Source organism: Styela clava, chromosome 15, assembly GCF_964204865.1.
Source record: "Styela clava chromosome 15, kaStyClav1.hap1.2, whole genome shotgun sequence".
Lineage (NCBI taxonomy): Eukaryota > Metazoa > Chordata > Ascidiacea > Stolidobranchia > Styelidae > Styela > Styela clava.
The window spans coordinates 7849980-7868475 of NC_135264.1; the positions used below are offsets into that span (position 1 = coordinate 7849980).

Sequence of the window (18496 nt, forward strand, 5' to 3'; positions counted from 1 at the left end):
TGGTTTTTTGTTGCGAATAACGGTTTTCTAAATTTTAACAGGCCGTTTTATGCCCTTAATAACTGGCCATGTCGTCAGTCTCGTGACAAATATGATGCTGATCCGAAATAAGCAATAGTGCTCTGGTAGTATTTTTCTTCAACATTTTATAGTAAATGCGATGCCAAAGATAACGTACTAACTGCGTCCTTTGCAACTTCATTAAGTTGCAGATAAGATAAGCTCAATTTTGGGACTATACGCTGAATTAAAGGGCAGTTGGTAACGCTAGCTACGACAAAACATTTCATGGCTCTAAAATAGTTTGGAAGGGATTACACTCACTGAGCGACTCATATTTTTGACTGTTTTTGATTTTTCAGCCCTCTCAGTCACGTAAAAGAAATTTGTATATACAAAACTTTTTATAGTAAAAGCGATGCCAAAGATAACGTACTAACTACGCGGCGCTTTATTCACGACCCGATCGCCACACTGAACTTTACTATCTTGTGACCAACTTCCATGGGTTATACTGGTCGTGTATGCCAATGAGATGATTCAATCGTACTTCGACAAAACATGATTGACAGCATTCGTATATGTAGGCTGGAATCTCAAATATTAAACAATAACCTTAATTGGCAGTTTAAAAATGTTTTACTAATTGGGCTACTGATGGTTTTTTTGTTGGGAAATAACGGTTTTCTAAATTTTAACAGGCCGTTTTATGCCCTTAATAATTGTCCATGTCGTCAGTCTCGTGACAAATATGATGCTGATCCGAAATAAGCAATAGTGCTCTGGTGGTATTTTTCTTCAACAGTTTATAGTAAATGCGATGCCAAAGATAACGTACTAACTGCGTCGTTTGCAACTTCATTAAGTTGCAGATAAGATAAGCTCAATTTTGGGACTATACGCTGAATTAAAGTGCAGTTGGTAACGCTAGCTCTAAAATAGTTTGGAAGGGATTACACTCAGTGAGCGACTCATATTTTTGACTGTTTTTGATTTTTCAGCCCTCTCAGTCACGTAAAAGAAATTTGTATATACAACAGAATATGGCAGAACATTCGTTGAAAATGACTGCAAATATTTTATTATTTCCTTAGTGTTTTGTCTTGAACGGAAATACAAGCGACATTGAATGAGTTTCTGAAAATGAACTCAGGCATGTCGATATCGAATGACCTTTCGAAATTTTAAAAACAGTCACCTCAAACCCGATGCCACCAGTAGCTTAATTAGTAGCACATTTTTAAGCCACTCATTATGGTTATTGATTACCAATTGAGATTCCAGCCCACATTTACGAATGCCGTCAATCATGTTTTGTCGACGTACGATTGAATCATATCATTGGCATACACGACCAGTATAACCCATGAAAGTTGGTCGCAAGATAGTAGAGTTCTTTTTGACGATCTAGTCGTGATTGTAGCGCCGTTAGGTTAGGGGCTGAGTGGTGTAGCGTCGCGGGTCGAAGGTAAGTAAGTTGATGGAGGTCCGACAGTGGGTCGAGGGTGAGAAGTTTGAAGCAGATAGTGCAGTGAATGAAGGAAAGAAAAGTTGAGGGAGCTATGGCAATGAGTCGAGGATAAAAAGGTTGAAGGGGATGGGAAATAGGACAGTGGATCTGGGATAGGACGGTTGAGGGAGATAGGGCGGTGGGTCGAGGATAGGAAGGTTGAGGGAGGTGGAGCAGTTGGGCGAGGGAGACAGGGCAGAGGATCGAGAATAGGAAAGGGCAGTGGGTGGCGGATTTGTGATGGGATGACTGTTTAACTTCACTGGCTCTGACGTCTAAACCAGAGGTCGGCAAACTTTTGTCGTTTGCGGGCCAAAATTACTCCGATAAAGTAGTAGTCTATTCGGCTATTTGTATTTCGCAGTTGTTGGAAAACAGAGCAAAATCGAATGAAACGGCGACGAAAAGCCTACGACACTCGGTATTCACAGCCGGTCACCCATGCAAGTACTAACCGAGCCCGACATTGCTTAACTTCCGAGATCGAACGAGATCGGGTGCATTCAACGTGGTATGGTTGTAGGCGATAAATTAGTAGTCTATTCGGCTATTTGTTTTTCGCAGTTGTTGGAAAACAGAGCAAAATCGAATGAATCGGCGACGAAAAGCCTACGACACTCGATATTCCCAGCCGGTCACCCATGCAAGTACTAACCGAGCCCGACATTGCTTAACTTCCGAGATCGAACGAGATCGGGTGCATTCAACGTGGTATGGTTGTAGGCGATAAAGTAGTAGTCTATTCGGCTATTTGTATTTCGCAGTTGTTAGAAAACAGAGCAAAATCGAATGAACCGACACTCGGCGACGAAAAAAAATTCTACGACGCTCGGTATTCCCAGCCGGTCACCCATGCAAGTACTAACCGAGCCCGACATTGCTTAACTTCCGAGATCGGGTGCATTCAACGTGGTATGGTTGTAGGCGATAAAGTAGTAGTCTATTCGGCTATTTGTATTTTGCAGTTGTTAGAAAACAGAGCAAAATCGAATGAAACGGCGACGAAAAGCCTACGACACTCGGTATTCCCAGCCGGTCACCCATGCAAGTACTAACCAAGCCCGACATTGCTTAACTTCCGAGATCGAACAAGATCGGGTGCATTCAACGTGGTATGGTTGTAGGCGACAAAGTAGTAGTCTATTCGTCTATTTGTATTTCGTAGTTGTTGGAAAACAGAGCAAAATCGAATGAAACGACGACGTAAAGCCTACGACACTCGGTATTACCAGCCGGTCACCCATGCAAGTACTAACCGAGCCCAACATTGCTTAACTTCCGAGATCGAACGAGATCGGGTGCATTCAACGTGGTATGGTTGTAGGCGATAATGTAGTAGTCTATTCGGCTATTTGTATTTCGCAGTTGTTGAAAAACAGAGCAAAATCGAATGAAACGGCGACGAAATGCCTACGACACTCGGTATTCCCAGCCGGTCACCCATGCAAGTACTAACCGAGCCCGACATTGCTTAACTTCCGAGATCGAACGAGATCGGGTGCATTCAACGTGGTATGGTTGTAGGCGATAAAGTAAAGTCTATTCGGCTATTTGTATTTCGCAGTTGTTGGAAAACAGAGCAAAAACGAATGGAACGGCGACGAAAAAAAAGCCTACCACACTCGGTATTCCCAGCCGGTCACCCATGCAAGTACTAACCGAGCACGACATTGCTTAACTTCCGAGATCGAACGAGATCGGGTGCATTCACCGTGGTATGGTTGTAGGCGATAAAGTAGTAGTCTATTCGGCTATTTGTATTTCCCAGTTGTTAGAAAACAGAGCAAAATCGAATGAAACGGCGACGAAAAGCCTACGACACTCGGTATTCCCAGCCGGTCACCCATGCAAGTACTAACCAAGCCCGACATTGCTTAACTTCCGAGATCGAACAAGATCGGGTGCATTCAACGTGGTATGGTTGTAGGCGATAAAGTAGTAGTCTATTCAGCTATTTGTATTTCGCAGTTGTTGGAAAACAGAGCAAAATCGAATGAAACGGCGACGAAAAGCCTACGACACTTGGTATTCCCAGCCGGTCACCCATGCAAGTACTAACCGAGCCCGACATTGCTTAACTTCCGAGATCAAACGAGATCGGGTGCATTCAACGTGGTATGGTTGTAGGCGATTAAGCAGTAGTCTATTCGGCTATTTGTATTTCGCAATTGTTGGAAAACAGAGCAAAATCGAACGAAACGGCGACGAAAAGCCTACGACACTCGGTATTCCCAGCCGGTCAACCATGCAAGTACTAACCGAGCCCGACATTGCTTAACTTCCGAGATCGAACGAGATCGGGTGCATTCAACGTGGTATGGTTGTAGGCGATAAAGTAGTAGTCTATTCGGCTATTTGTATTTCGCAGTTGTTGGAAAACAGAGCAAAATCGAATGAAACGGCGACGAAAAGCCTACGACACTCGGTATTCCCAGCCGGTCACCCATGCAAGTACATACATGCAACTGACATTGCTTAACTTCCGAGATCGAACGATAACGGGTGCATTCAACGTGGTATGGTTGTAGGCGATAAAGTAGTAGTGTATTCGGCTATTTGTATTTCGCAGTTGTTGGAAAACAGAGCAAAATCGAATGAAACGGCGACAAAAAGCCTACGACACTCGGTATTCCCAGCCGGTCACCCATGCAAGTACTAACCGAGCCCGACATTGCTTAACTTCCGAGATCGAACGAGATCGGGTGCATTCAACGTGGTATGGTTGTAGGCGATAAAGTAGTAGTCTATTCGGCTATTTGTATTTCGCAGTTGTTAGAAAACAGAGCAAAATCGAATGAAACGACACTCGGCGACGAAAAAAAATTCTACGACGCTCGGTATTCCCAGCCGGTCACCCATGCAAGTACTAACCGAGCCCGACATTGCTTAACTTCCGAGATCGGGTGCATTCAACGTGGTATGGTTGTAGGCGATAAAGTAGTAGTCTATTCGGCTATTTGTATTTTGCAGTTGTTAGAAAACAGAGCAAAATCGAATGAAACGGCGACGAAAAGCCTACGACACTCGGTATTCCCAGCCGGTCACCCATGCAAGTACTAACCAAGCCCGACATTGCTTAACTTCCGAGATCGAACAAGATCGGGTGCATTCAACGTGGTATGGTTGTAGGCGACAAAGTAGTAGTCTATTCGTCTATTTGTATTTCGTAGTTGTTGGAAAACAGAACAAAATCGAATGAAACGGCGACGTAAAGCCTACGACACTCGGTATTACCAGCCGGTCACCCATGCAAGTACTAACCGAGCCCAACATTGCTTAACTTCCGAGATCGAACGAGATCGGGTGCATTCAACGTGGTATGGTTGTAGGCGATAATGTAGTAGTCTATTCGGCTATTTGTATTTCGCAGTTGTTGAAAAACAGAGCAAAATCGAATGAAACGGCGACGAAATGCCTACGACACTCGGTATTCCCAGCCGGTCACCCATGCAAGTACTAACCGAGCCCGACATTGCTTAACTTCCGAGATCGAACGAGATCGGGTGCATTCAACGTGGTATGGTTGTAGGCGATAAAGTAAAGTCTATTCGGCTATTTGTATTTCGCAGTTGTTGGAAAACAGAGCAAAAACGAATGGAATGGCGACGAAAAAAAAGCCTACCACACTCGGTATTCCCAGCCGGTCACCCATGCAAGTACTAACCGAGCACGACATTGCTTAACTTCCGAGATCGAACGAGATCGGGTGCATTCACCGTGGTATGGTTGTAGGCGATAAAGTAGTAGTCTATTCGGCTATTTGTATTTCCCAGTTGTTAGAAAACAGAGCAAAATCGAATGAAACGGCGACGAAAAGCCTACGACACTCGGTATTCCCAGCCGGTCACCCATGCAAGTACTAACCAAGCCCGACATTGCTTAACTTCCGAGATCGAACAAGATCGGGTGCATTCAACGTGGTATGGTTGTAGGCGATAAAGTAGTAGTCTATTCGGCTATTTGTATTTCGCAGTTGTTGGAAAACAGAGCAAAATCGAATGAAACGGCGACGAAAAGCCTACGACACTTGGTATTCCCAGTCGGTCACCCATGCAAGTACTAACCGAGCCCGACATTGCTTAACTTCCGAGATCAAACGAGATCGGGTGCATTCAACGTGGTATGGTTGTAGGCGATTAAGCAGTAGTCTATTCGGCTATTTGTATTTCGCAATTGTTGGAAAACAGAGCAAAATCGAACGAAACGGCGACGAAAAGCCTACGACACTCGGTATTCCCAGCCGGTCAACCATGCAAGTACTAACCGAGCCCGACATTGCTTAACTTCCGAGATCGAACGAGATCGGGTGCATTCAACGTGGTATGGTTGTAGGCGATAAAGTAGTAGTCTATTCGGCTATTTGTATTTCGCAGTTGTTGGAAAACAGAGCAAAATCGAATGAAACGGCGACGAAAAGCCTACGACACTCGGTATTCCCAGCCGGTCACCCATGCAAGTACATACATGCAACTGACATTGCTTAACTTCCGAGATCGAACGATAACGGGTGCATTCAACGTGGTATGGTTGTAGGCGATAAAGTAGTAGTCTATTCGGCTATTTGTATTTTGCAGTTGTTGGAAAACAGAGCAAAATCGAATGAAACGGCGACAAAAAGACTACGACACTCGGTATTCCCAGCCGGTCACCCATGCAAGTACTAACCGAGCCCGACATTGCTTAACTTCCGAGATCGAACGAGATCGGGTGCATTCAACGTGGTATAGTTGTAGGCGATAAAGTAGTAGTCTATTCGGCTATTTATATTTCGCAGTTGTTGGAAAACAGAGCAAAATCGAATGAAACGGCGACGAAAAGCCTACGACACTCGGTATTCCCAGCCGGTCACCCATGCAAGTACTAACCGAGCCCGACATTGCTTAACTTCCGAGATCGAACGATAACGGGTGCATTCAACGTGGTATGGTTGTAGGCGATAAAGTAGTAGTGTATTCGGCTATTTGTATTTCGCAGTTGTTGGAAAACAGAGCAAAATCGAATGAAACGGCGACAAAAAGCCTACGGCACTCGGTATTCCCAGCCGGTCACCCATGCAAGTACTAACCGAGCCCGACATTGCTTAACTTCCGAGATCGAACGAGATCGGGTGCATTCAACGTGGTATGGTTGTAGGCGATGAAGTAGTAGTCTATTCGGCTATTTGTATTTCGCAGTTGTTGGAAAACAGAGCAAAATCGAATGAAACGGCGACAAAAAGCCTACGACACTCGGTATTCCCAGCCGGTCACCCATGCAAGTACTAACCGAGCCCGACATTGCTTAACTTCCGAGATCGAACGAGATCGGGTGCATTCAACGTGGTATGGTTTTAGGCGATAAAGAAGTAGTCTATTCGGCTATTTGTATTTCGCAGTTGTTGGAAAACAGAGCAAAATCGAATGAAACGGCGACGAAAAGCCTACGACACTCGGTATTCTCAGCCGGTCACCCATGCAAGTACTAACCGAGCCAGATATTGCTTAACTTCCGAGATCGAACGAGATCGGGTGCATTCAACGTGGTATGGTTGTAGGCGATAAAGTAGTAGTCTATTCGGCTATTTGTATTTCGCAGTTGTTGGAAAACAGAGCAAAATCGAATGAAACGGCGACGAAAAGCCTACGACACTCGGTATTCCCAGCTGGACACCCATGCAAGTACTAACCGAGCCCGACATTGCTTAACTTCCGAGATCGAACGAGATCGAGTGCATTCAACGTGGTATGGTTGTAGGCGATAAAGTAGTAGTCTATTCGGCTATTTGTATTTTGCAGTTGTTGGAAAACAGAGCAAAATCGAATGAAGCGGCGACGAAAAGCCTACGACACTCGGTATTCCCAGCCGGTCACCCATGCAAGTACTAACCGAGCCCGACATTGCTTAACTTCCGAGATCGAACGAGATCGGGTGCATTCAACGTGGTATGGTTGTAGTCGATAAAGTAGTAGTCTGTTCTGTTATTTGTATTTTGCAGTTGTTAGAAAACAGAGAAAAAACGAATGGAACGGCGACGAAAAAAAAGCCTACGACACTCGGTATTCCCAGCCGGTCACCCATGCAAGTACTAACCGAGCCCGACATTGCTTAACTTCCGGGATCGAACGAGATCGGGTGCATTCAACGTGGTATGGTTGTAGGCAATGAAGTAGTAGTCTATTCGGCTATTTGTATTTCGCAGTTGTTGGAAAACAGAGCAAAATCGAATGAAACGGCGACGAAAAGCCTACGACACTCGGTATTCCCAGCCGGTCACCCATGCAAGTACTAACCGAGCGCGACATTGCTTAACTTCCGAGATCGAACGAGATCGGGTGCATTCAACGTGGTATGGTTGTAGGCGATAAAGTAGTAGTCTATTCGGCTATTTGTATTTAGCAGTTGTTGGAAAACAGAGCAAAATCGAATGAAACGGCGACGAAAAGCCTACGACACTCGGTATTCTCAGCCGGTCACCCATGCAAGTACTAACCGAGCCAGATATTGCTTAACTTCCGACATCGAACGATAACGGGTGCATTCAACGTGGTATGGTTGTAGGCGATAAAGTAGTAGTCTATTCGGCTATTTGTATTTCGCAGTTGTTGGAAAACAGAGCAAAATCGAATGAAACGGCGACGAAAAGCCTACGACACTCGGTATTCCCAGCCGGTCACCCATGCAAGTACTAACCGAGCCCGACATTGCTTAACTTCCGAGATCGAACGAGATCGGGTGCATTCAACGTGGTATGGTTGTAGGCGATAAAGTAGTAGTCTATTCGGCTATTTGTATTTAGCAGTTGTTGGAAAACAGAGCAAAATCGAATGAAACGGCGACAAAAAGCCTACGACACTCGGTATTCCCAGCCGGTCACCCATGCAAGTACTAACCAAGCCCGACATTGCTTAACTTCCGAGATCGAACGAAATCGGGTGCATTCAACGTGGTATGGTTGTAGGCGATAAAAAAGTAGTCTATTCGGCTATTTGTATTTCGCAGTTGTTGAAAAACAGAGCAAAATCGAATGAAACGGCGACGAAAAGCCTACGACACTCGGTATTCCCAGCCGGTCACCCATGCAAGTACTAACCGAGCCCGACATTGCTTAACTTCCGAGATCGAACGAGATCGGGTGCATTCAACGTGGTATGGTTGTAGGCGATAAAGTAGTAGTCTATTCGGCTATTTGTATTTCGCAGTTGTTGGAAAACAGAGCAAAATCGAATGAAACGGCGACGAAAAGCCTACGACACTCGGTATTCCCAGCCGGTCACCCATGCAAGTACTAACCGAGCCCGACATTGCTTAACTTCCGAGATCGAACGAGATCGAGTGCATTCAACGTGGTATGGTTGTAGGCGATAAAGTAGTAGTCTATTCGGCTATTTGTATTTTGCAGTTGTTGGAAAACAGAGCAAAATCGAATGAAACGGCGACGAAAAGCCTACGACACTCAGTATTCCCAGCCGGTCACCCATGCAAGTACTAACCGAGCCCGACATTGCTTAACTTCCGAGATCGAACGAGATCGGGTGCATTCAACGTGGTATGGTTGTAGGCGATAAAGAAGTAGTCTATTCGGCTATTTGTATTTCGCAGTTGTTGGAAAACAGAGCAAAATCGAATGAAACGGCGACAAAAAGCCTACGACACTCGGTATTCCCAGCCGGTCACCCATGCAAGTACTAACCGAGCCCGACATTGCTTAACTTCCGAGATCGAACGAGATCGGGTGCATTCAACGTGGTATGGTTGTAGGCGATAAAGAAGTAGTCTATTCGGCTATTTGTATTTCGCAGTTGTTGGAAAACAGAGCAAAATCGAATGAAACGGCGACGAAAAGCCTACGACACTCGGTATTCCCAGCCGGTCACCCATGCAAGTACTAACCGAGCCCGACATTGCTTAACTTCCGAGATCGAACGAGATCGGGTGCATTCAACGTGGTATGGTTGTAGGCGATAAAGTAGTAGTCTATTCGGCTATTTGTATTTCGCAGTTGTTGGAAAACAGAGCAAAATCGAATGAAACGGCGACGAAAAGCCTACGACACTCGGTATTCCCAGCCGGTCACCCATGCAAGTACTAACCGAGCCCGACATTGCTTAACTTCCGAGATCGAACGAGATCGAGTGCATTCAACGTGGTATGGTTGTAGGCGATAAAGTAGTAGTCTATTCGGCTATTTGTATTTTGCAGTTGTTGGAAAACAGAGCAAAATCGAATGAAGCGGCGACGAAAAGCCTACGACACTCGGTATTCCCAGCCGGTCACCCATGCAAGTACTAACCGAGCCCGACATTGCTTAACTTCCGAGATCGAACGAGATCGGGTGCATTCAACGTGGTATGATTGTAGTCGATAAAGTAGTAGTCTGTTCTGCTATTTGTATTTTGCAGTTGTTAGAAAACAGAGAAAAAACGAATGGAACGGCGACGAAAAAAAAGCCTACGACACTCGGTATTCCCAGCCGGTCACCCATGCAAGTACTAACCGAGCCCGACATTGCTTAACTTCCGAGATCGAACGAGATCGGGTGCATTCAACGTGGTATGGTTGTAGGCGATAAAGTAGTAGTCTATTCGGCTATTTGTATTTCGCAGTTGTTGGAAAACAGAGCAAAATCGAATGAAACGGCGACAAAAAGCCTACGACACTCGGTATTCCCAGCCGGTCACCCATGCAAGTACTAACCGAGCCCGACATTGCTTAACTTCCGAGATCGAACGAGATCGGGTGCATTCAACGTGGTATGGTTTTAGGCGATAAAGAAGTAGTCTATTCGGCTATTTGTATTTCGCAGTTGTTGGAAAACAGAGCAAAATCGAATGAAACGGCGACGAAAAGCCTACGACACTCGGTATTCCCAGCCGGTCAGCCACGCAAGTACTAACCGAGCCCGACATTGCTTAACTTCCGAGATCGAACGAGATCGGGTGCATTCAACGTGGTATGGTTGTAGGCGATAAAGTAGTAGTCTATTCGGCTATTTGTATTTCGCAGTTGTTGGAAAACAGAGCAAAATCGAATGAAACGGCGACGAAAAGCCTACGACACTCGGTATTCCCAGCTGGACACCCATGCAAGTACTAACCGAGCCCGACATTGCTCAACTTCCGAGATCGAACGAGATCGAGTGCATTCAACGTGGTATGGTTGTAGGCGATAAAGTAGTAGTCTATTCGGCTATTTGTATTTTGCAGTTGTTGGAAAACAGAGCAAAATCGAATGAAGCGGCGACGAAAAGCCTACGACACTCGGTATTCCCAGCCGGTCACCCATGCAAGTACTAACCGAGCCCGACATTGCTTAACTTCCGAGATCGAACGAGATCGGGTGCATTCAACGTGGTATGGTTGTAGTCGATAAAGTAGTAGTCTGTTCTGTTATTTGTATTTTGCAGTTGTTAGAAAACAGAGAAAAAACGAATGGAACGGCGACGAAAAAAAAGCCTACGACACTCGGTATTCCCAGCCGGTCACCCATGCAAGTACTAACCGAGCCCGACATTGCTTAACTTCCGGGATCGAACGAGATCGGGTGCATTCAACGTGGTATGGTTGTAGGCAATAAAGTAGTAGTCTATTCGGCTTTTTGTATTTCGCAGTTGTTGGAAAACAGAGCAAAATCGAATGAAACGGCGACGAAAAGCCTACGACACTCGGTATTCCCAGCCGGTCACCCATGCAAGTACTAACCGAGCCCGACATTGCTTAACTTCCGAGATCGGGTGCATTCAACGTGGTATGGTTGTAGGCGATAAAGTAGTAGTCTATTCGGCTATTTGTATTTTGCAGTTGTTAGAAAACAGAGCAAAATCGAATGAAACGGCGACGAAAAGCCTACGACACTCGGTATTCCCAGCCGGTCACCCATGCAAGTACTAACCAAGCCCGACATTGCTTAACTTCCGAGATCGAACAAGATCGGGTGCATTCAACGTGGTATGGTTGTAGGCGACAAAGTAGTAGTCTATTCGTCTATTTGTATTTCGTAGTTGTTGGAAAACAGAACAAAATCGAATGAAACGACGACGTAAAGCCTACGACACTCGGTATTACCAGCCGGTCACCCATGCAAGTACTAACCGAGCCCAACATTGCTTAACTTCCGAGATCGAACGAGATCGGGTGCATTCAACGTGGTATGGTTGTAGGCGATAATGTAGTAGTCTATTCGGCTATTTGTATTTCGCAGTTGTTGAAAAACAGAGCAAAATCGAATGAAACGGCGACGAAATGCCTACGACACTCGGTATTCCCAGCCGGTCACCCATGCAAGTACTAACCGAGCCCGACATTGCTTAACTTCCGAGATCGAACGAGATCGGGTGCATTCAACGTGGTATGGTTGTAGGCGATAAAGTAAAGTCTATTCGGCTATTTGTATTTCGCAGTTGTTGGAAAACAGAGCAAAAACGAATGGAACGGCGACGAAAAAAAAGCCTACCACACTCGGTATTCCCAGCCGGTCACCCATGCAAGTACTAACCGAGCACGACATTGCTTAACTTCCGAGATCGAACGAGATCGGGTGCATTCACCGTGGTATGGTTGTAGGCGATAAAGTAGTAGTCTATTCGGCTATTTGTATTTCCCAGTTGTTAGAAAACAGAGCAAAATCGAATGAAACGGCGACGAAAAGCCTACGACACTCGGTATTCCCAGCCGGTCACCCATGCAAGTACTAACCAAGCCCGACATTGCTTAACTTCCGAGATCGAACAAGATCGGGTGCATTCAACGTGGTATGGTTGTAGGCGATAAAGTAGTAGTCTATTCGGCTATTTGTATTTCGCAGTTGTTGGAAAACAGAGCAAAATCGAATGAAACGGCGACGAAAAGCCTACGACACTTGGTATTCCCAGCCGGTCACCCATGCAAGTACTAACCGAGCCCGACATTGCTTAACTTCCGAGATCAAACGAGATCGGGTGCATTCAACGTGGTATGGTTGTAGGCGATTAAGCAGTAGTCTATTCGGCTATTTGTATTTCGCAATTGTTGGAAAACAGAGCAAAATCGAACGAAACGGCGACGAAAAGCCTACGACACTCGGTATTCCCAGCCGGTCAACCATGCAAGTACTAACCGAGCCCGACATTGCTTAACTTCCGAGATCGAACGAGATCGGGTGCATTCAACGTGGTATGGTTGTAGGCGATAAAGTAGTAGTCTATTCGGCTATTTGTATTTCGCAGTTGTTGGAAAACAGAGCAAAATCGAATGAAACGGCGACGAAAAGCCTACGACACTCGGTATTCCCAGCCGGTCACCCATGCAAGTACATACATGCAACTGACATTGCTTAACTTCCGAGATCGAACGATAACGGGTGCATTCAACGTGGTATGGTTGTAGGCGATAAAGTAGTAGTCTATTCGGCTATTTGTATTTTGCAGTTGTTGGAAAACAGAGCAAAATCGAATGAAACGGCGACAAAAAGACTACGACACTCGGTATTCCCAGCCGGTCACCCATGCAAGTACTAACCGAGCCCGACATTGCTTAACTTCCGAGATCGAACGAGATCGGGTGCATTCAACGTGGTATAGTTGTAGGCGATAAAGTAGTAGTCTATTCGGCTATTTGTATTTCGCAGTTGTTGGAAAACAGAGCAAAATCGAATGAAACGGCGACGAAAAGCCTACGACACTCGGTATTCCCAGCCGGTCACCCATGCAAGTACTAACCGAGCCCGACATTGCTTAACTTCCGAGATCGAACGATAACGGGTGCATTCAACGTGGTATGGTTGTAGGCGATAAAGTAGTAGTGTATTCGGCTATTTGTATTTCGCAGTTGTTGGAAAACAGAGCAAAATCGAATGAAACGGCGACAAAAAGCCTACGACACTCGGTATTCCCAGCCGGTCACCCATGCAAGTACTAACCGAGCCCGACATTGCTTAACTTCCGAGATCGAACGAGATCGGGTGCATTCAACGTGGTATGGTTGTAGGCGATAAAGTAGTAGTCTATTCGGCTATTTGTATTTCGCAGTTGTTAGAAAACAGAGCAAAATCGAATGAAACGACACTCGGCGACGAAAAAAAATTCTACGACGCTCGGTATTCCCAGCCGGTCACCCATGCAAGTACTAACCGAGCCCGACATTGCTTAACTTCCGAGATCGGGTGCATTCAACGTGGTATGGTTGTAGGCGATAAAGTAGTAGTCTATTCGGCTATTTGTATTTCGCAGTTGTTGGAAAACAGAGCAAAATCGAATGAAACGGCGACAAAAAGCCTACGACACTCGGTATTCCCAGCCGGTCACCCATGCAAGTACTAACCGAGCCCGACATTGCTTAACTTCCGAGATCGAACGAGATCGGGTGCATTCAACGTGGTATGGTTTTAGGCGATAAAGAAGTAGTCTATTCGGCTATTTGTATTTCGCAGTTGTTGGAAAACAGAGCAAAATCGAATGAAACGGCGACGAAAAGCCTACGACACTCGGTATTCCCAGCCGGTCAGCCACGCAAGTACTAACCGAGCCCGACATTGCTTAACTTCCGAGATCGAACGAGATCGGGTGCATTCAACGTGGTATGGTTGTAGGCGATAAAGTAGTAGTCTATTCGGCTATTTGTATTTCGCAGTTGTTGGAAAACAGAGCAAAATCGAATGAAACGGCGACGAAAAGCCTACGACACTCGGTATTCCCAGCTGGACACCCATGCAAGTACTAACCGAGCCCGACATTGCTCAACTTCCGAGATCGAACGAGATCGAGTGCATTCAACGTGGTATGGTTGTAGGCGATAAAGTAGTAGTCTATTCGGCTATTTGTATTTTGCAGTTGTTGGAAAACAGAGCAAAATCGAATGAAGCGGCGACGAAAAGCCTACGACACTCGGTATTCCCAGCCGGTCACCCATGCAAGTACTAACCGAGCCCGACATTGCTTAACTTCCGAGATCGAACGAGATCGGGTGCATTCAACGTGGTATGGTTGTAGTCGATAAAGTAGTAGTCTGTTCTGTTATTTGTATTTTGCAGTTGTTAGAAAACAGAGAAAAAACGAATGGAACGGCGACGAAAAAAAAGCCTACGACACTCGGTATTCCCAGCCGGTCACCCATGCAAGTACTAACCGAGCCCGACATTGCTTAACTTCCGGGATCGAACGAGATCGGGTGCATTCAACGTGGTATGGTTGTAGGCAATAAAGTAGTAGTCTATTCGGCTTTTTGTATTTCGCAGTTGTTGGAAAACAGAGCAAAATCGAATGAAACGGCGACGAAAAGCCTACGACACTCGGTATTCCCAGCCGGTCACCCATGCAAGTACTAACCGAGCCCGACATTGCTTAACTTCCGAGATCGGGTGCATTCAACGTGGTATGGTTGTAGGCGATAAAGTAGTAGTCTATTCGGCTATTTGTATTTTGCAGTTGTTAGAAAACAGAGCAAAATCGAATGAAACGGCGACGAAAAGCCTACGACACTCGGTATTCCCAGCCGGTCACCCATGCAAGTACTAACCAAGCCCGACATTGCTTAACTTCCGAGATCGAACAAGATCGGGTGCATTCAACGTGGTATGGTTGTAGGCGACAAAGTAGTAGTCTATTCGTCTATTTGTATTTCGTAGTTGTTGGAAAACAGAACAAAATCGAATGAAACGACGACGTAAAGCCTACGACACTCGGTATTACCAGCCGGTCACCCATGCAAGTACTAACCGAGCCCAACATTGCTTAACTTCCGAGATCGAACGAGATCGGGTGCATTCAACGTGGTATGGTTGTAGGCGATAATGTAGTAGTCTATTCGGCTATTTGTATTTCGCAGTTGTTGAAAAACAGAGCAAAATCGAATGAAACGGCGACGAAATGCCTACGACACTCGGTATTCCCAGCCGGTCACCCATGCAAGTACTAACCGAGCCCGACATTGCTTAACTTCCGAGATCGAACGAGATCGGGTGCATTCAACGTGGTATGGTTGTAGGCGATAAAGTAAAGTCTATTCGGCTATTTGTATTTCGCAGTTGTTGGAAAACAGAGCAAAAACGAATGGAACGGCGACGAAAAAAAAGCCTACCACACTCGGTATTCCCAGCCGGTCACCCATGCAAGTACTAACCGAGCACGACATTGCTTAACTTCCGAGATCGAACGAGATCGGGTGCATTCACCGTGGTATGGTTGTAGGCGATAAAGTAGTAGTCTATTCGGCTATTTGTATTTCCCAGTTGTTAGAAAACAGAGCAAAATCGAATGAAACGGCGACGAAAAGCCTACGACACTCGGTATTCCCAGCCGGTCACCCATGCAAGTACTAACCAAGCCCGACATTGCTTAACTTCCGAGATCGAACAAGATCGGGTGCATTCAACGTGGTATGGTTGTAGGCGATAAAGTAGTAGTCTATTCGGCTATTTGTATTTCGCAGTTGTTGGAAAACAGAGCAAAATCGAATGAAACGGCGACGAAAAGCCTACGACACTTGGTATTCCCAGCCGGTCACCCATGCAAGTACTAACCGAGCCCGACATTGCTTAACTTCCGAGATCAAACGAGATCGGGTGCATTCAACGTGGTATGGTTGTAGGCGATTAAGCAGTAGTCTATTCGGCTATTTGTATTTCGCAATTGTTGGAAAACAGAGCAAAATCGAACGAAACGGCGACGAAAAGCCTACGACACTCGGTATTCCCAGCCGGTCAACCATGCAAGTACTAACCGAGCCCGACATTGCTTAACTTCCGAGATCGAACGAGATCGGGTGCATTCAACGTGGTATGGTTGTAGGCGATAAAGTAGTAGTCTATTCGGCTATTTGTATTTCGCAGTTGTTGGAAAACAGAGCAAAATCGAATGAAACGGCGACGAAAAGCCTACGACACTCGGTATTCCCAGCCGGTCACCCATGCAAGTACATACATGCAACTGACATTGCTTAACTTCCGAGATCGAACGATAACGGGTGCATTCAACGTGGTATGGTTGTAGGCGATAAAGTAGTAGTCTATTCGGCTATTTGTATTTTGCAGTTGTTGGAAAACAGAGCAAAATCGAATGAAACGGCGACAAAAAGACTACGACACTCGGTATTCCCAGCCGGTCACCCATGCAAGTACTAACCGAGCCCGACATTGCTTAACTTCCGAGATCGAACGAGATCGGGTGCATTCAACGTGGTATAGTTGTAGGCGATAAAGTAGTAGTCTATTCGGCTATTTGTATTTCGCAGTTGTTGGAAAACAGAGCAAAATCGAATGAAACGGCGACGAAAAGCCTACGACACTCGGTATTCCCAGCCGGTCACCCATGCAAGTACTAACCGAGCCCGACATTGCTTAACTTCCGAGATCGAACGATAACGGGTGCATTCAACGTGGTATGGTTGTAGGCGATAAAGTAGTAGTGTATTCGGCTATTTGTATTTCGCAGTTGTTGGAAAACAGAGCAAAATCGAATGAAACGGCGACAAAAAGCCTACGACACTCGGTATTCCCAGCCGGTCACCCATGCAAGTACTAACCGAGCCCGACATTGCTTAACTTCCGAGATCGAACGAGATCGGGTGCATTCAACGTGGTATGGTTGTAGGCGATAAAGTAGTAGTCTATTCGGCTATTTGTATTTCGCAGTTGTTAGAAAACAGAGCAAAATCGAATGAAACGACACTCGGCGACGAAAAAAAATTCTACGACGCTCGGTATTCCCAGCCGGTCACCCATGCAAGTACTAACCGAGCCCGACATTGCTTAACTTCCGAGATCGGGTGCATTCAACGTGGTATGGTTGTAGGCGATAAAGTAGTAGTCTATTCGGCTATTTGTATTTTGCAGTTGTTAGAAAACAGAGCAAAATCGAATGAAACGGCGACGAAAAGCCTACGACACTCGGTATTCCCAGCCGGTCACCCATGCAAGTACTAACCAAGCCCGACATTGCTTAACTTCCGAGATCGAACAAGATCGGGTGCATTCAACGTGGTATGGTTGTAGGCGACAAAGTAGTAGTCTATTCGTCTATTTGTATTTCGTAGTTGTTGGAAAACAGAACAAAATCGAATGAAACGGCGACGTAAAGCCTACGACACTCGGTATTACCAGCCGGTCACCCATGCAAGTACTAACCGAGCCCAACATTGCTTAACTTCCGAGATCGAACGAGATCGGGTGCATTCAACGTGGTATGGTTGTAGGCGATAATGTAGTAGTCTATTCGGCTATTTGTATTTCGCAGTTGTTGAAAAACAGAGCAAAATCGAATGAAACGGCGACGAAATGCCTACGACACTCGGTATTCCCAGCCGGTCACCCATGCAAGTACTAACCGAGCCCGACATTGCTTAACTTCCGAGATCGAACGAGATCGGGTGCATTCAACGTGGTATGGTTGTAGGCGATAAAGTAAAGTCTATTCGGCTATTTGTATTTCGCAGTTGTTGGAAAACAGAGCAAAAACGAATGGAATGGCGACGAAAAAAAAGCCTACCACACTCGGTATTCCCAGCCGGTCACCCATGCAAGTACTAACCGAGCACGACATTGCTTAACTTCCGAGATCGAACGAGATCGGGTGCATTCACCGTGGTATGGTTGTAGGCGATAAAGTAGTAGTCTATTCGGCTATTTGTATTTCCCAGTTGTTAGAAAACAGAGCAAAATCGAATGAAACGGCGACGAAAAGCCTACGACACTCGGTATTCCCAGCCGGTCACCCATGCAAGTACTAACCAAGCCCGACATTGCTTAACTTCCGAGATCGAACAAGATCGGGTGCATTCAACGTGGTATGGTTGTAGGCGATAAAGTAGTAGTCTATTCGGCTATTTGTATTTCGCAGTTGTTGGAAAACAGAGCAAAATCGAATGAAACGGCGACGAAAAGCCTACGACACTTGGTATTCCCAGTCGGTCACCCATGCAAGTACTAACCGAGCCCGACATTGCTTAACTTCCGAGATCAAACGAGATCGGGTGCATTCAACGTGGTATGGTTGTAGGCGATTAAGCAGTAGTCTATTCGGCTATTTGTATTTCGCAATTG

At 45.8% G+C, this 18496-nt stretch overlaps 61 non-coding genes and 18 pseudogenes across 61 annotated transcripts; all 79 read right to left on the minus strand.

Moving 5' to 3' along the window:
* Positions 1-1916: 1916 nt before the first annotated feature.
* LOC144414921 (5S ribosomal RNA) lies at positions 1917-2035 on the minus strand. The gene has a single exon (XR_013470812.1). It is a non-coding gene; the product is annotated as a 5S ribosomal RNA (ribosomal RNA).
* An 81-nt stretch (positions 2036-2116) lies between these two features.
* LOC144414736 (5S ribosomal RNA) lies at positions 2117-2235 on the minus strand. The gene has a single exon (XR_013470626.1). It is a non-coding gene; the product is annotated as a 5S ribosomal RNA (ribosomal RNA).
* A 92-nt stretch (positions 2236-2327) lies between these two features.
* LOC144413018 (5S ribosomal RNA) lies at positions 2328-2436 on the minus strand (annotated as a pseudogene).
* An 81-nt stretch (positions 2437-2517) lies between these two features.
* Positions 2518-2636, minus strand: LOC144415540 (5S ribosomal RNA). Its single transcript, XR_013471432.1, has one exon. It is a non-coding gene; the product is annotated as a 5S ribosomal RNA (ribosomal RNA).
* Positions 2637-2717: 81 nt separating this feature from the next.
* Positions 2718-2836, minus strand: LOC144416070 (5S ribosomal RNA). The gene has a single exon (XR_013471964.1). It is a non-coding gene; the product is annotated as a 5S ribosomal RNA (ribosomal RNA).
* Positions 2837-2917: 81 nt separating this feature from the next.
* Positions 2918-3036, minus strand: LOC144414466 (5S ribosomal RNA). The gene has a single exon (XR_013470356.1). It is a non-coding gene; the product is annotated as a 5S ribosomal RNA (ribosomal RNA).
* An 84-nt stretch (positions 3037-3120) lies between these two features.
* On the minus strand, positions 3121-3239 carry LOC144417650 (5S ribosomal RNA; annotated as a pseudogene).
* Positions 3240-3320: 81 nt separating this feature from the next.
* On the minus strand, positions 3321-3439 carry LOC144415541 (5S ribosomal RNA). The gene has a single exon (XR_013471433.1). It is a non-coding gene; the product is annotated as a 5S ribosomal RNA (ribosomal RNA).
* Positions 3440-3520: 81 nt separating this feature from the next.
* Positions 3521-3639, minus strand: LOC144415303 (5S ribosomal RNA). The gene has a single exon (XR_013471195.1). It is a non-coding gene; the product is annotated as a 5S ribosomal RNA (ribosomal RNA).
* Positions 3640-3720: 81 nt separating this feature from the next.
* On the minus strand, positions 3721-3839 carry LOC144415199 (5S ribosomal RNA). The gene has a single exon (XR_013471091.1). It is a non-coding gene; the product is annotated as a 5S ribosomal RNA (ribosomal RNA).
* A 282-nt stretch (positions 3840-4121) lies between these two features.
* On the minus strand, positions 4122-4240 carry LOC144413746 (5S ribosomal RNA). Its single transcript, XR_013469637.1, has one exon. It is a non-coding gene; the product is annotated as a 5S ribosomal RNA (ribosomal RNA).
* Positions 4241-4332: 92 nt separating this feature from the next.
* LOC144413019 (5S ribosomal RNA) lies at positions 4333-4441 on the minus strand (annotated as a pseudogene).
* Positions 4442-4522: 81 nt separating this feature from the next.
* LOC144415542 (5S ribosomal RNA) lies at positions 4523-4641 on the minus strand. Its single transcript, XR_013471434.1, has one exon. It is a non-coding gene; the product is annotated as a 5S ribosomal RNA (ribosomal RNA).
* Positions 4642-4722: 81 nt separating this feature from the next.
* LOC144416071 (5S ribosomal RNA) lies at positions 4723-4841 on the minus strand. The gene has a single exon (XR_013471965.1). It is a non-coding gene; the product is annotated as a 5S ribosomal RNA (ribosomal RNA).
* An 81-nt stretch (positions 4842-4922) lies between these two features.
* On the minus strand, positions 4923-5041 carry LOC144414467 (5S ribosomal RNA). The gene has a single exon (XR_013470357.1). It is a non-coding gene; the product is annotated as a 5S ribosomal RNA (ribosomal RNA).
* Positions 5042-5125: 84 nt separating this feature from the next.
* On the minus strand, positions 5126-5244 carry LOC144417651 (5S ribosomal RNA; annotated as a pseudogene).
* Positions 5245-5325: 81 nt separating this feature from the next.
* On the minus strand, positions 5326-5444 carry LOC144415543 (5S ribosomal RNA). The gene has a single exon (XR_013471435.1). It is a non-coding gene; the product is annotated as a 5S ribosomal RNA (ribosomal RNA).
* An 81-nt stretch (positions 5445-5525) lies between these two features.
* LOC144414948 (5S ribosomal RNA) lies at positions 5526-5644 on the minus strand. Its single transcript, XR_013470840.1, has one exon. It is a non-coding gene; the product is annotated as a 5S ribosomal RNA (ribosomal RNA).
* An 81-nt stretch (positions 5645-5725) lies between these two features.
* Positions 5726-5844, minus strand: LOC144415200 (5S ribosomal RNA). The gene has a single exon (XR_013471092.1). It is a non-coding gene; the product is annotated as a 5S ribosomal RNA (ribosomal RNA).
* Positions 5845-6126: 282 nt separating this feature from the next.
* On the minus strand, positions 6127-6245 carry LOC144415876 (5S ribosomal RNA). The gene has a single exon (XR_013471770.1). It is a non-coding gene; the product is annotated as a 5S ribosomal RNA (ribosomal RNA).
* Positions 6246-6326: 81 nt separating this feature from the next.
* On the minus strand, positions 6327-6445 carry LOC144417892 (5S ribosomal RNA; annotated as a pseudogene).
* Positions 6446-6526: 81 nt separating this feature from the next.
* On the minus strand, positions 6527-6645 carry LOC144415355 (5S ribosomal RNA). Its single transcript, XR_013471247.1, has one exon. It is a non-coding gene; the product is annotated as a 5S ribosomal RNA (ribosomal RNA).
* Positions 6646-6726: 81 nt separating this feature from the next.
* LOC144416585 (5S ribosomal RNA) lies at positions 6727-6845 on the minus strand. Its single transcript, XR_013472478.1, has one exon. It is a non-coding gene; the product is annotated as a 5S ribosomal RNA (ribosomal RNA).
* An 81-nt stretch (positions 6846-6926) lies between these two features.
* Positions 6927-7045, minus strand: LOC144417727 (5S ribosomal RNA; annotated as a pseudogene).
* Positions 7046-7126: 81 nt separating this feature from the next.
* Positions 7127-7245, minus strand: LOC144415917 (5S ribosomal RNA). The gene has a single exon (XR_013471811.1). It is a non-coding gene; the product is annotated as a 5S ribosomal RNA (ribosomal RNA).
* Positions 7246-7326: 81 nt separating this feature from the next.
* Positions 7327-7445, minus strand: LOC144415277 (5S ribosomal RNA). Its single transcript, XR_013471169.1, has one exon. It is a non-coding gene; the product is annotated as a 5S ribosomal RNA (ribosomal RNA).
* Positions 7446-7530: 85 nt separating this feature from the next.
* Positions 7531-7649, minus strand: LOC144416325 (5S ribosomal RNA). The gene has a single exon (XR_013472218.1). It is a non-coding gene; the product is annotated as a 5S ribosomal RNA (ribosomal RNA).
* Positions 7650-7730: 81 nt separating this feature from the next.
* On the minus strand, positions 7731-7849 carry LOC144416823 (5S ribosomal RNA). Its single transcript, XR_013472716.1, has one exon. It is a non-coding gene; the product is annotated as a 5S ribosomal RNA (ribosomal RNA).
* Positions 7850-7930: 81 nt separating this feature from the next.
* On the minus strand, positions 7931-8049 carry LOC144413072 (5S ribosomal RNA; annotated as a pseudogene).
* An 81-nt stretch (positions 8050-8130) lies between these two features.
* LOC144413747 (5S ribosomal RNA) lies at positions 8131-8249 on the minus strand. The gene has a single exon (XR_013469638.1). It is a non-coding gene; the product is annotated as a 5S ribosomal RNA (ribosomal RNA).
* Positions 8250-8330: 81 nt separating this feature from the next.
* Positions 8331-8449, minus strand: LOC144414852 (5S ribosomal RNA). Its single transcript, XR_013470742.1, has one exon. It is a non-coding gene; the product is annotated as a 5S ribosomal RNA (ribosomal RNA).
* An 81-nt stretch (positions 8450-8530) lies between these two features.
* On the minus strand, positions 8531-8649 carry LOC144413748 (5S ribosomal RNA). The gene has a single exon (XR_013469639.1). It is a non-coding gene; the product is annotated as a 5S ribosomal RNA (ribosomal RNA).
* An 81-nt stretch (positions 8650-8730) lies between these two features.
* Positions 8731-8849, minus strand: LOC144414864 (5S ribosomal RNA). The gene has a single exon (XR_013470755.1). It is a non-coding gene; the product is annotated as a 5S ribosomal RNA (ribosomal RNA).
* Positions 8850-8930: 81 nt separating this feature from the next.
* On the minus strand, positions 8931-9049 carry LOC144415153 (5S ribosomal RNA). The gene has a single exon (XR_013471045.1). It is a non-coding gene; the product is annotated as a 5S ribosomal RNA (ribosomal RNA).
* An 81-nt stretch (positions 9050-9130) lies between these two features.
* LOC144413749 (5S ribosomal RNA) lies at positions 9131-9249 on the minus strand. The gene has a single exon (XR_013469640.1). It is a non-coding gene; the product is annotated as a 5S ribosomal RNA (ribosomal RNA).
* Positions 9250-9330: 81 nt separating this feature from the next.
* Positions 9331-9449, minus strand: LOC144413751 (5S ribosomal RNA). Its single transcript, XR_013469642.1, has one exon. It is a non-coding gene; the product is annotated as a 5S ribosomal RNA (ribosomal RNA).
* An 81-nt stretch (positions 9450-9530) lies between these two features.
* LOC144414865 (5S ribosomal RNA) lies at positions 9531-9649 on the minus strand. The gene has a single exon (XR_013470756.1). It is a non-coding gene; the product is annotated as a 5S ribosomal RNA (ribosomal RNA).
* An 81-nt stretch (positions 9650-9730) lies between these two features.
* On the minus strand, positions 9731-9849 carry LOC144415882 (5S ribosomal RNA). Its single transcript, XR_013471776.1, has one exon. It is a non-coding gene; the product is annotated as a 5S ribosomal RNA (ribosomal RNA).
* Positions 9850-9934: 85 nt separating this feature from the next.
* On the minus strand, positions 9935-10053 carry LOC144413752 (5S ribosomal RNA). Its single transcript, XR_013469643.1, has one exon. It is a non-coding gene; the product is annotated as a 5S ribosomal RNA (ribosomal RNA).
* Positions 10054-10134: 81 nt separating this feature from the next.
* On the minus strand, positions 10135-10253 carry LOC144416587 (5S ribosomal RNA). Its single transcript, XR_013472480.1, has one exon. It is a non-coding gene; the product is annotated as a 5S ribosomal RNA (ribosomal RNA).
* An 81-nt stretch (positions 10254-10334) lies between these two features.
* On the minus strand, positions 10335-10453 carry LOC144416052 (5S ribosomal RNA). Its single transcript, XR_013471946.1, has one exon. It is a non-coding gene; the product is annotated as a 5S ribosomal RNA (ribosomal RNA).
* An 81-nt stretch (positions 10454-10534) lies between these two features.
* LOC144417538 (5S ribosomal RNA) lies at positions 10535-10653 on the minus strand (annotated as a pseudogene).
* An 81-nt stretch (positions 10654-10734) lies between these two features.
* LOC144415278 (5S ribosomal RNA) lies at positions 10735-10853 on the minus strand. The gene has a single exon (XR_013471170.1). It is a non-coding gene; the product is annotated as a 5S ribosomal RNA (ribosomal RNA).
* Positions 10854-10938: 85 nt separating this feature from the next.
* LOC144416326 (5S ribosomal RNA) lies at positions 10939-11057 on the minus strand. The gene has a single exon (XR_013472219.1). It is a non-coding gene; the product is annotated as a 5S ribosomal RNA (ribosomal RNA).
* An 81-nt stretch (positions 11058-11138) lies between these two features.
* Positions 11139-11247, minus strand: LOC144411976 (5S ribosomal RNA; annotated as a pseudogene).
* An 81-nt stretch (positions 11248-11328) lies between these two features.
* Positions 11329-11447, minus strand: LOC144415544 (5S ribosomal RNA). Its single transcript, XR_013471436.1, has one exon. It is a non-coding gene; the product is annotated as a 5S ribosomal RNA (ribosomal RNA).
* Positions 11448-11528: 81 nt separating this feature from the next.
* On the minus strand, positions 11529-11647 carry LOC144416072 (5S ribosomal RNA). The gene has a single exon (XR_013471966.1). It is a non-coding gene; the product is annotated as a 5S ribosomal RNA (ribosomal RNA).
* An 81-nt stretch (positions 11648-11728) lies between these two features.
* LOC144414468 (5S ribosomal RNA) lies at positions 11729-11847 on the minus strand. Its single transcript, XR_013470358.1, has one exon. It is a non-coding gene; the product is annotated as a 5S ribosomal RNA (ribosomal RNA).
* Positions 11848-11931: 84 nt separating this feature from the next.
* LOC144417652 (5S ribosomal RNA) lies at positions 11932-12050 on the minus strand (annotated as a pseudogene).
* An 81-nt stretch (positions 12051-12131) lies between these two features.
* On the minus strand, positions 12132-12250 carry LOC144415545 (5S ribosomal RNA). Its single transcript, XR_013471437.1, has one exon. It is a non-coding gene; the product is annotated as a 5S ribosomal RNA (ribosomal RNA).
* An 81-nt stretch (positions 12251-12331) lies between these two features.
* On the minus strand, positions 12332-12450 carry LOC144415314 (5S ribosomal RNA). The gene has a single exon (XR_013471206.1). It is a non-coding gene; the product is annotated as a 5S ribosomal RNA (ribosomal RNA).
* Positions 12451-12531: 81 nt separating this feature from the next.
* On the minus strand, positions 12532-12650 carry LOC144415201 (5S ribosomal RNA). The gene has a single exon (XR_013471093.1). It is a non-coding gene; the product is annotated as a 5S ribosomal RNA (ribosomal RNA).
* A 282-nt stretch (positions 12651-12932) lies between these two features.
* Positions 12933-13051, minus strand: LOC144415877 (5S ribosomal RNA). Its single transcript, XR_013471771.1, has one exon. It is a non-coding gene; the product is annotated as a 5S ribosomal RNA (ribosomal RNA).
* Positions 13052-13132: 81 nt separating this feature from the next.
* LOC144417893 (5S ribosomal RNA) lies at positions 13133-13251 on the minus strand (annotated as a pseudogene).
* An 81-nt stretch (positions 13252-13332) lies between these two features.
* On the minus strand, positions 13333-13451 carry LOC144413753 (5S ribosomal RNA). The gene has a single exon (XR_013469644.1). It is a non-coding gene; the product is annotated as a 5S ribosomal RNA (ribosomal RNA).
* A 92-nt stretch (positions 13452-13543) lies between these two features.
* LOC144413020 (5S ribosomal RNA) lies at positions 13544-13652 on the minus strand (annotated as a pseudogene).
* An 81-nt stretch (positions 13653-13733) lies between these two features.
* On the minus strand, positions 13734-13852 carry LOC144416588 (5S ribosomal RNA). Its single transcript, XR_013472481.1, has one exon. It is a non-coding gene; the product is annotated as a 5S ribosomal RNA (ribosomal RNA).
* Positions 13853-13933: 81 nt separating this feature from the next.
* Positions 13934-14052, minus strand: LOC144416053 (5S ribosomal RNA). The gene has a single exon (XR_013471947.1). It is a non-coding gene; the product is annotated as a 5S ribosomal RNA (ribosomal RNA).
* Positions 14053-14133: 81 nt separating this feature from the next.
* On the minus strand, positions 14134-14252 carry LOC144417539 (5S ribosomal RNA; annotated as a pseudogene).
* Positions 14253-14333: 81 nt separating this feature from the next.
* On the minus strand, positions 14334-14452 carry LOC144415279 (5S ribosomal RNA). Its single transcript, XR_013471171.1, has one exon. It is a non-coding gene; the product is annotated as a 5S ribosomal RNA (ribosomal RNA).
* Positions 14453-14537: 85 nt separating this feature from the next.
* LOC144416327 (5S ribosomal RNA) lies at positions 14538-14656 on the minus strand. The gene has a single exon (XR_013472220.1). It is a non-coding gene; the product is annotated as a 5S ribosomal RNA (ribosomal RNA).
* Positions 14657-14737: 81 nt separating this feature from the next.
* Positions 14738-14846, minus strand: LOC144411978 (5S ribosomal RNA; annotated as a pseudogene).
* Positions 14847-14927: 81 nt separating this feature from the next.
* On the minus strand, positions 14928-15046 carry LOC144415546 (5S ribosomal RNA). The gene has a single exon (XR_013471438.1). It is a non-coding gene; the product is annotated as a 5S ribosomal RNA (ribosomal RNA).
* Positions 15047-15127: 81 nt separating this feature from the next.
* LOC144416074 (5S ribosomal RNA) lies at positions 15128-15246 on the minus strand. Its single transcript, XR_013471968.1, has one exon. It is a non-coding gene; the product is annotated as a 5S ribosomal RNA (ribosomal RNA).
* Positions 15247-15327: 81 nt separating this feature from the next.
* LOC144414469 (5S ribosomal RNA) lies at positions 15328-15446 on the minus strand. Its single transcript, XR_013470359.1, has one exon. It is a non-coding gene; the product is annotated as a 5S ribosomal RNA (ribosomal RNA).
* Positions 15447-15530: 84 nt separating this feature from the next.
* LOC144417653 (5S ribosomal RNA) lies at positions 15531-15649 on the minus strand (annotated as a pseudogene).
* An 81-nt stretch (positions 15650-15730) lies between these two features.
* On the minus strand, positions 15731-15849 carry LOC144415547 (5S ribosomal RNA). The gene has a single exon (XR_013471439.1). It is a non-coding gene; the product is annotated as a 5S ribosomal RNA (ribosomal RNA).
* Positions 15850-15930: 81 nt separating this feature from the next.
* Positions 15931-16049, minus strand: LOC144415325 (5S ribosomal RNA). Its single transcript, XR_013471217.1, has one exon. It is a non-coding gene; the product is annotated as a 5S ribosomal RNA (ribosomal RNA).
* An 81-nt stretch (positions 16050-16130) lies between these two features.
* LOC144415202 (5S ribosomal RNA) lies at positions 16131-16249 on the minus strand. The gene has a single exon (XR_013471094.1). It is a non-coding gene; the product is annotated as a 5S ribosomal RNA (ribosomal RNA).
* A 282-nt stretch (positions 16250-16531) lies between these two features.
* On the minus strand, positions 16532-16650 carry LOC144415878 (5S ribosomal RNA). Its single transcript, XR_013471772.1, has one exon. It is a non-coding gene; the product is annotated as a 5S ribosomal RNA (ribosomal RNA).
* An 81-nt stretch (positions 16651-16731) lies between these two features.
* LOC144417895 (5S ribosomal RNA) lies at positions 16732-16850 on the minus strand (annotated as a pseudogene).
* An 81-nt stretch (positions 16851-16931) lies between these two features.
* Positions 16932-17050, minus strand: LOC144413754 (5S ribosomal RNA). Its single transcript, XR_013469645.1, has one exon. It is a non-coding gene; the product is annotated as a 5S ribosomal RNA (ribosomal RNA).
* Positions 17051-17142: 92 nt separating this feature from the next.
* Positions 17143-17251, minus strand: LOC144413021 (5S ribosomal RNA; annotated as a pseudogene).
* Positions 17252-17332: 81 nt separating this feature from the next.
* On the minus strand, positions 17333-17451 carry LOC144415549 (5S ribosomal RNA). The gene has a single exon (XR_013471441.1). It is a non-coding gene; the product is annotated as a 5S ribosomal RNA (ribosomal RNA).
* An 81-nt stretch (positions 17452-17532) lies between these two features.
* LOC144416075 (5S ribosomal RNA) lies at positions 17533-17651 on the minus strand. The gene has a single exon (XR_013471969.1). It is a non-coding gene; the product is annotated as a 5S ribosomal RNA (ribosomal RNA).
* An 81-nt stretch (positions 17652-17732) lies between these two features.
* LOC144414470 (5S ribosomal RNA) lies at positions 17733-17851 on the minus strand. The gene has a single exon (XR_013470360.1). It is a non-coding gene; the product is annotated as a 5S ribosomal RNA (ribosomal RNA).
* An 84-nt stretch (positions 17852-17935) lies between these two features.
* Positions 17936-18054, minus strand: LOC144417654 (5S ribosomal RNA; annotated as a pseudogene).
* Positions 18055-18135: 81 nt separating this feature from the next.
* LOC144415550 (5S ribosomal RNA) lies at positions 18136-18254 on the minus strand. Its single transcript, XR_013471442.1, has one exon. It is a non-coding gene; the product is annotated as a 5S ribosomal RNA (ribosomal RNA).
* An 81-nt stretch (positions 18255-18335) lies between these two features.
* Positions 18336-18454, minus strand: LOC144414959 (5S ribosomal RNA). Its single transcript, XR_013470851.1, has one exon. It is a non-coding gene; the product is annotated as a 5S ribosomal RNA (ribosomal RNA).
* Between the last annotated feature and the right edge of the window lie 42 nt (positions 18455-18496).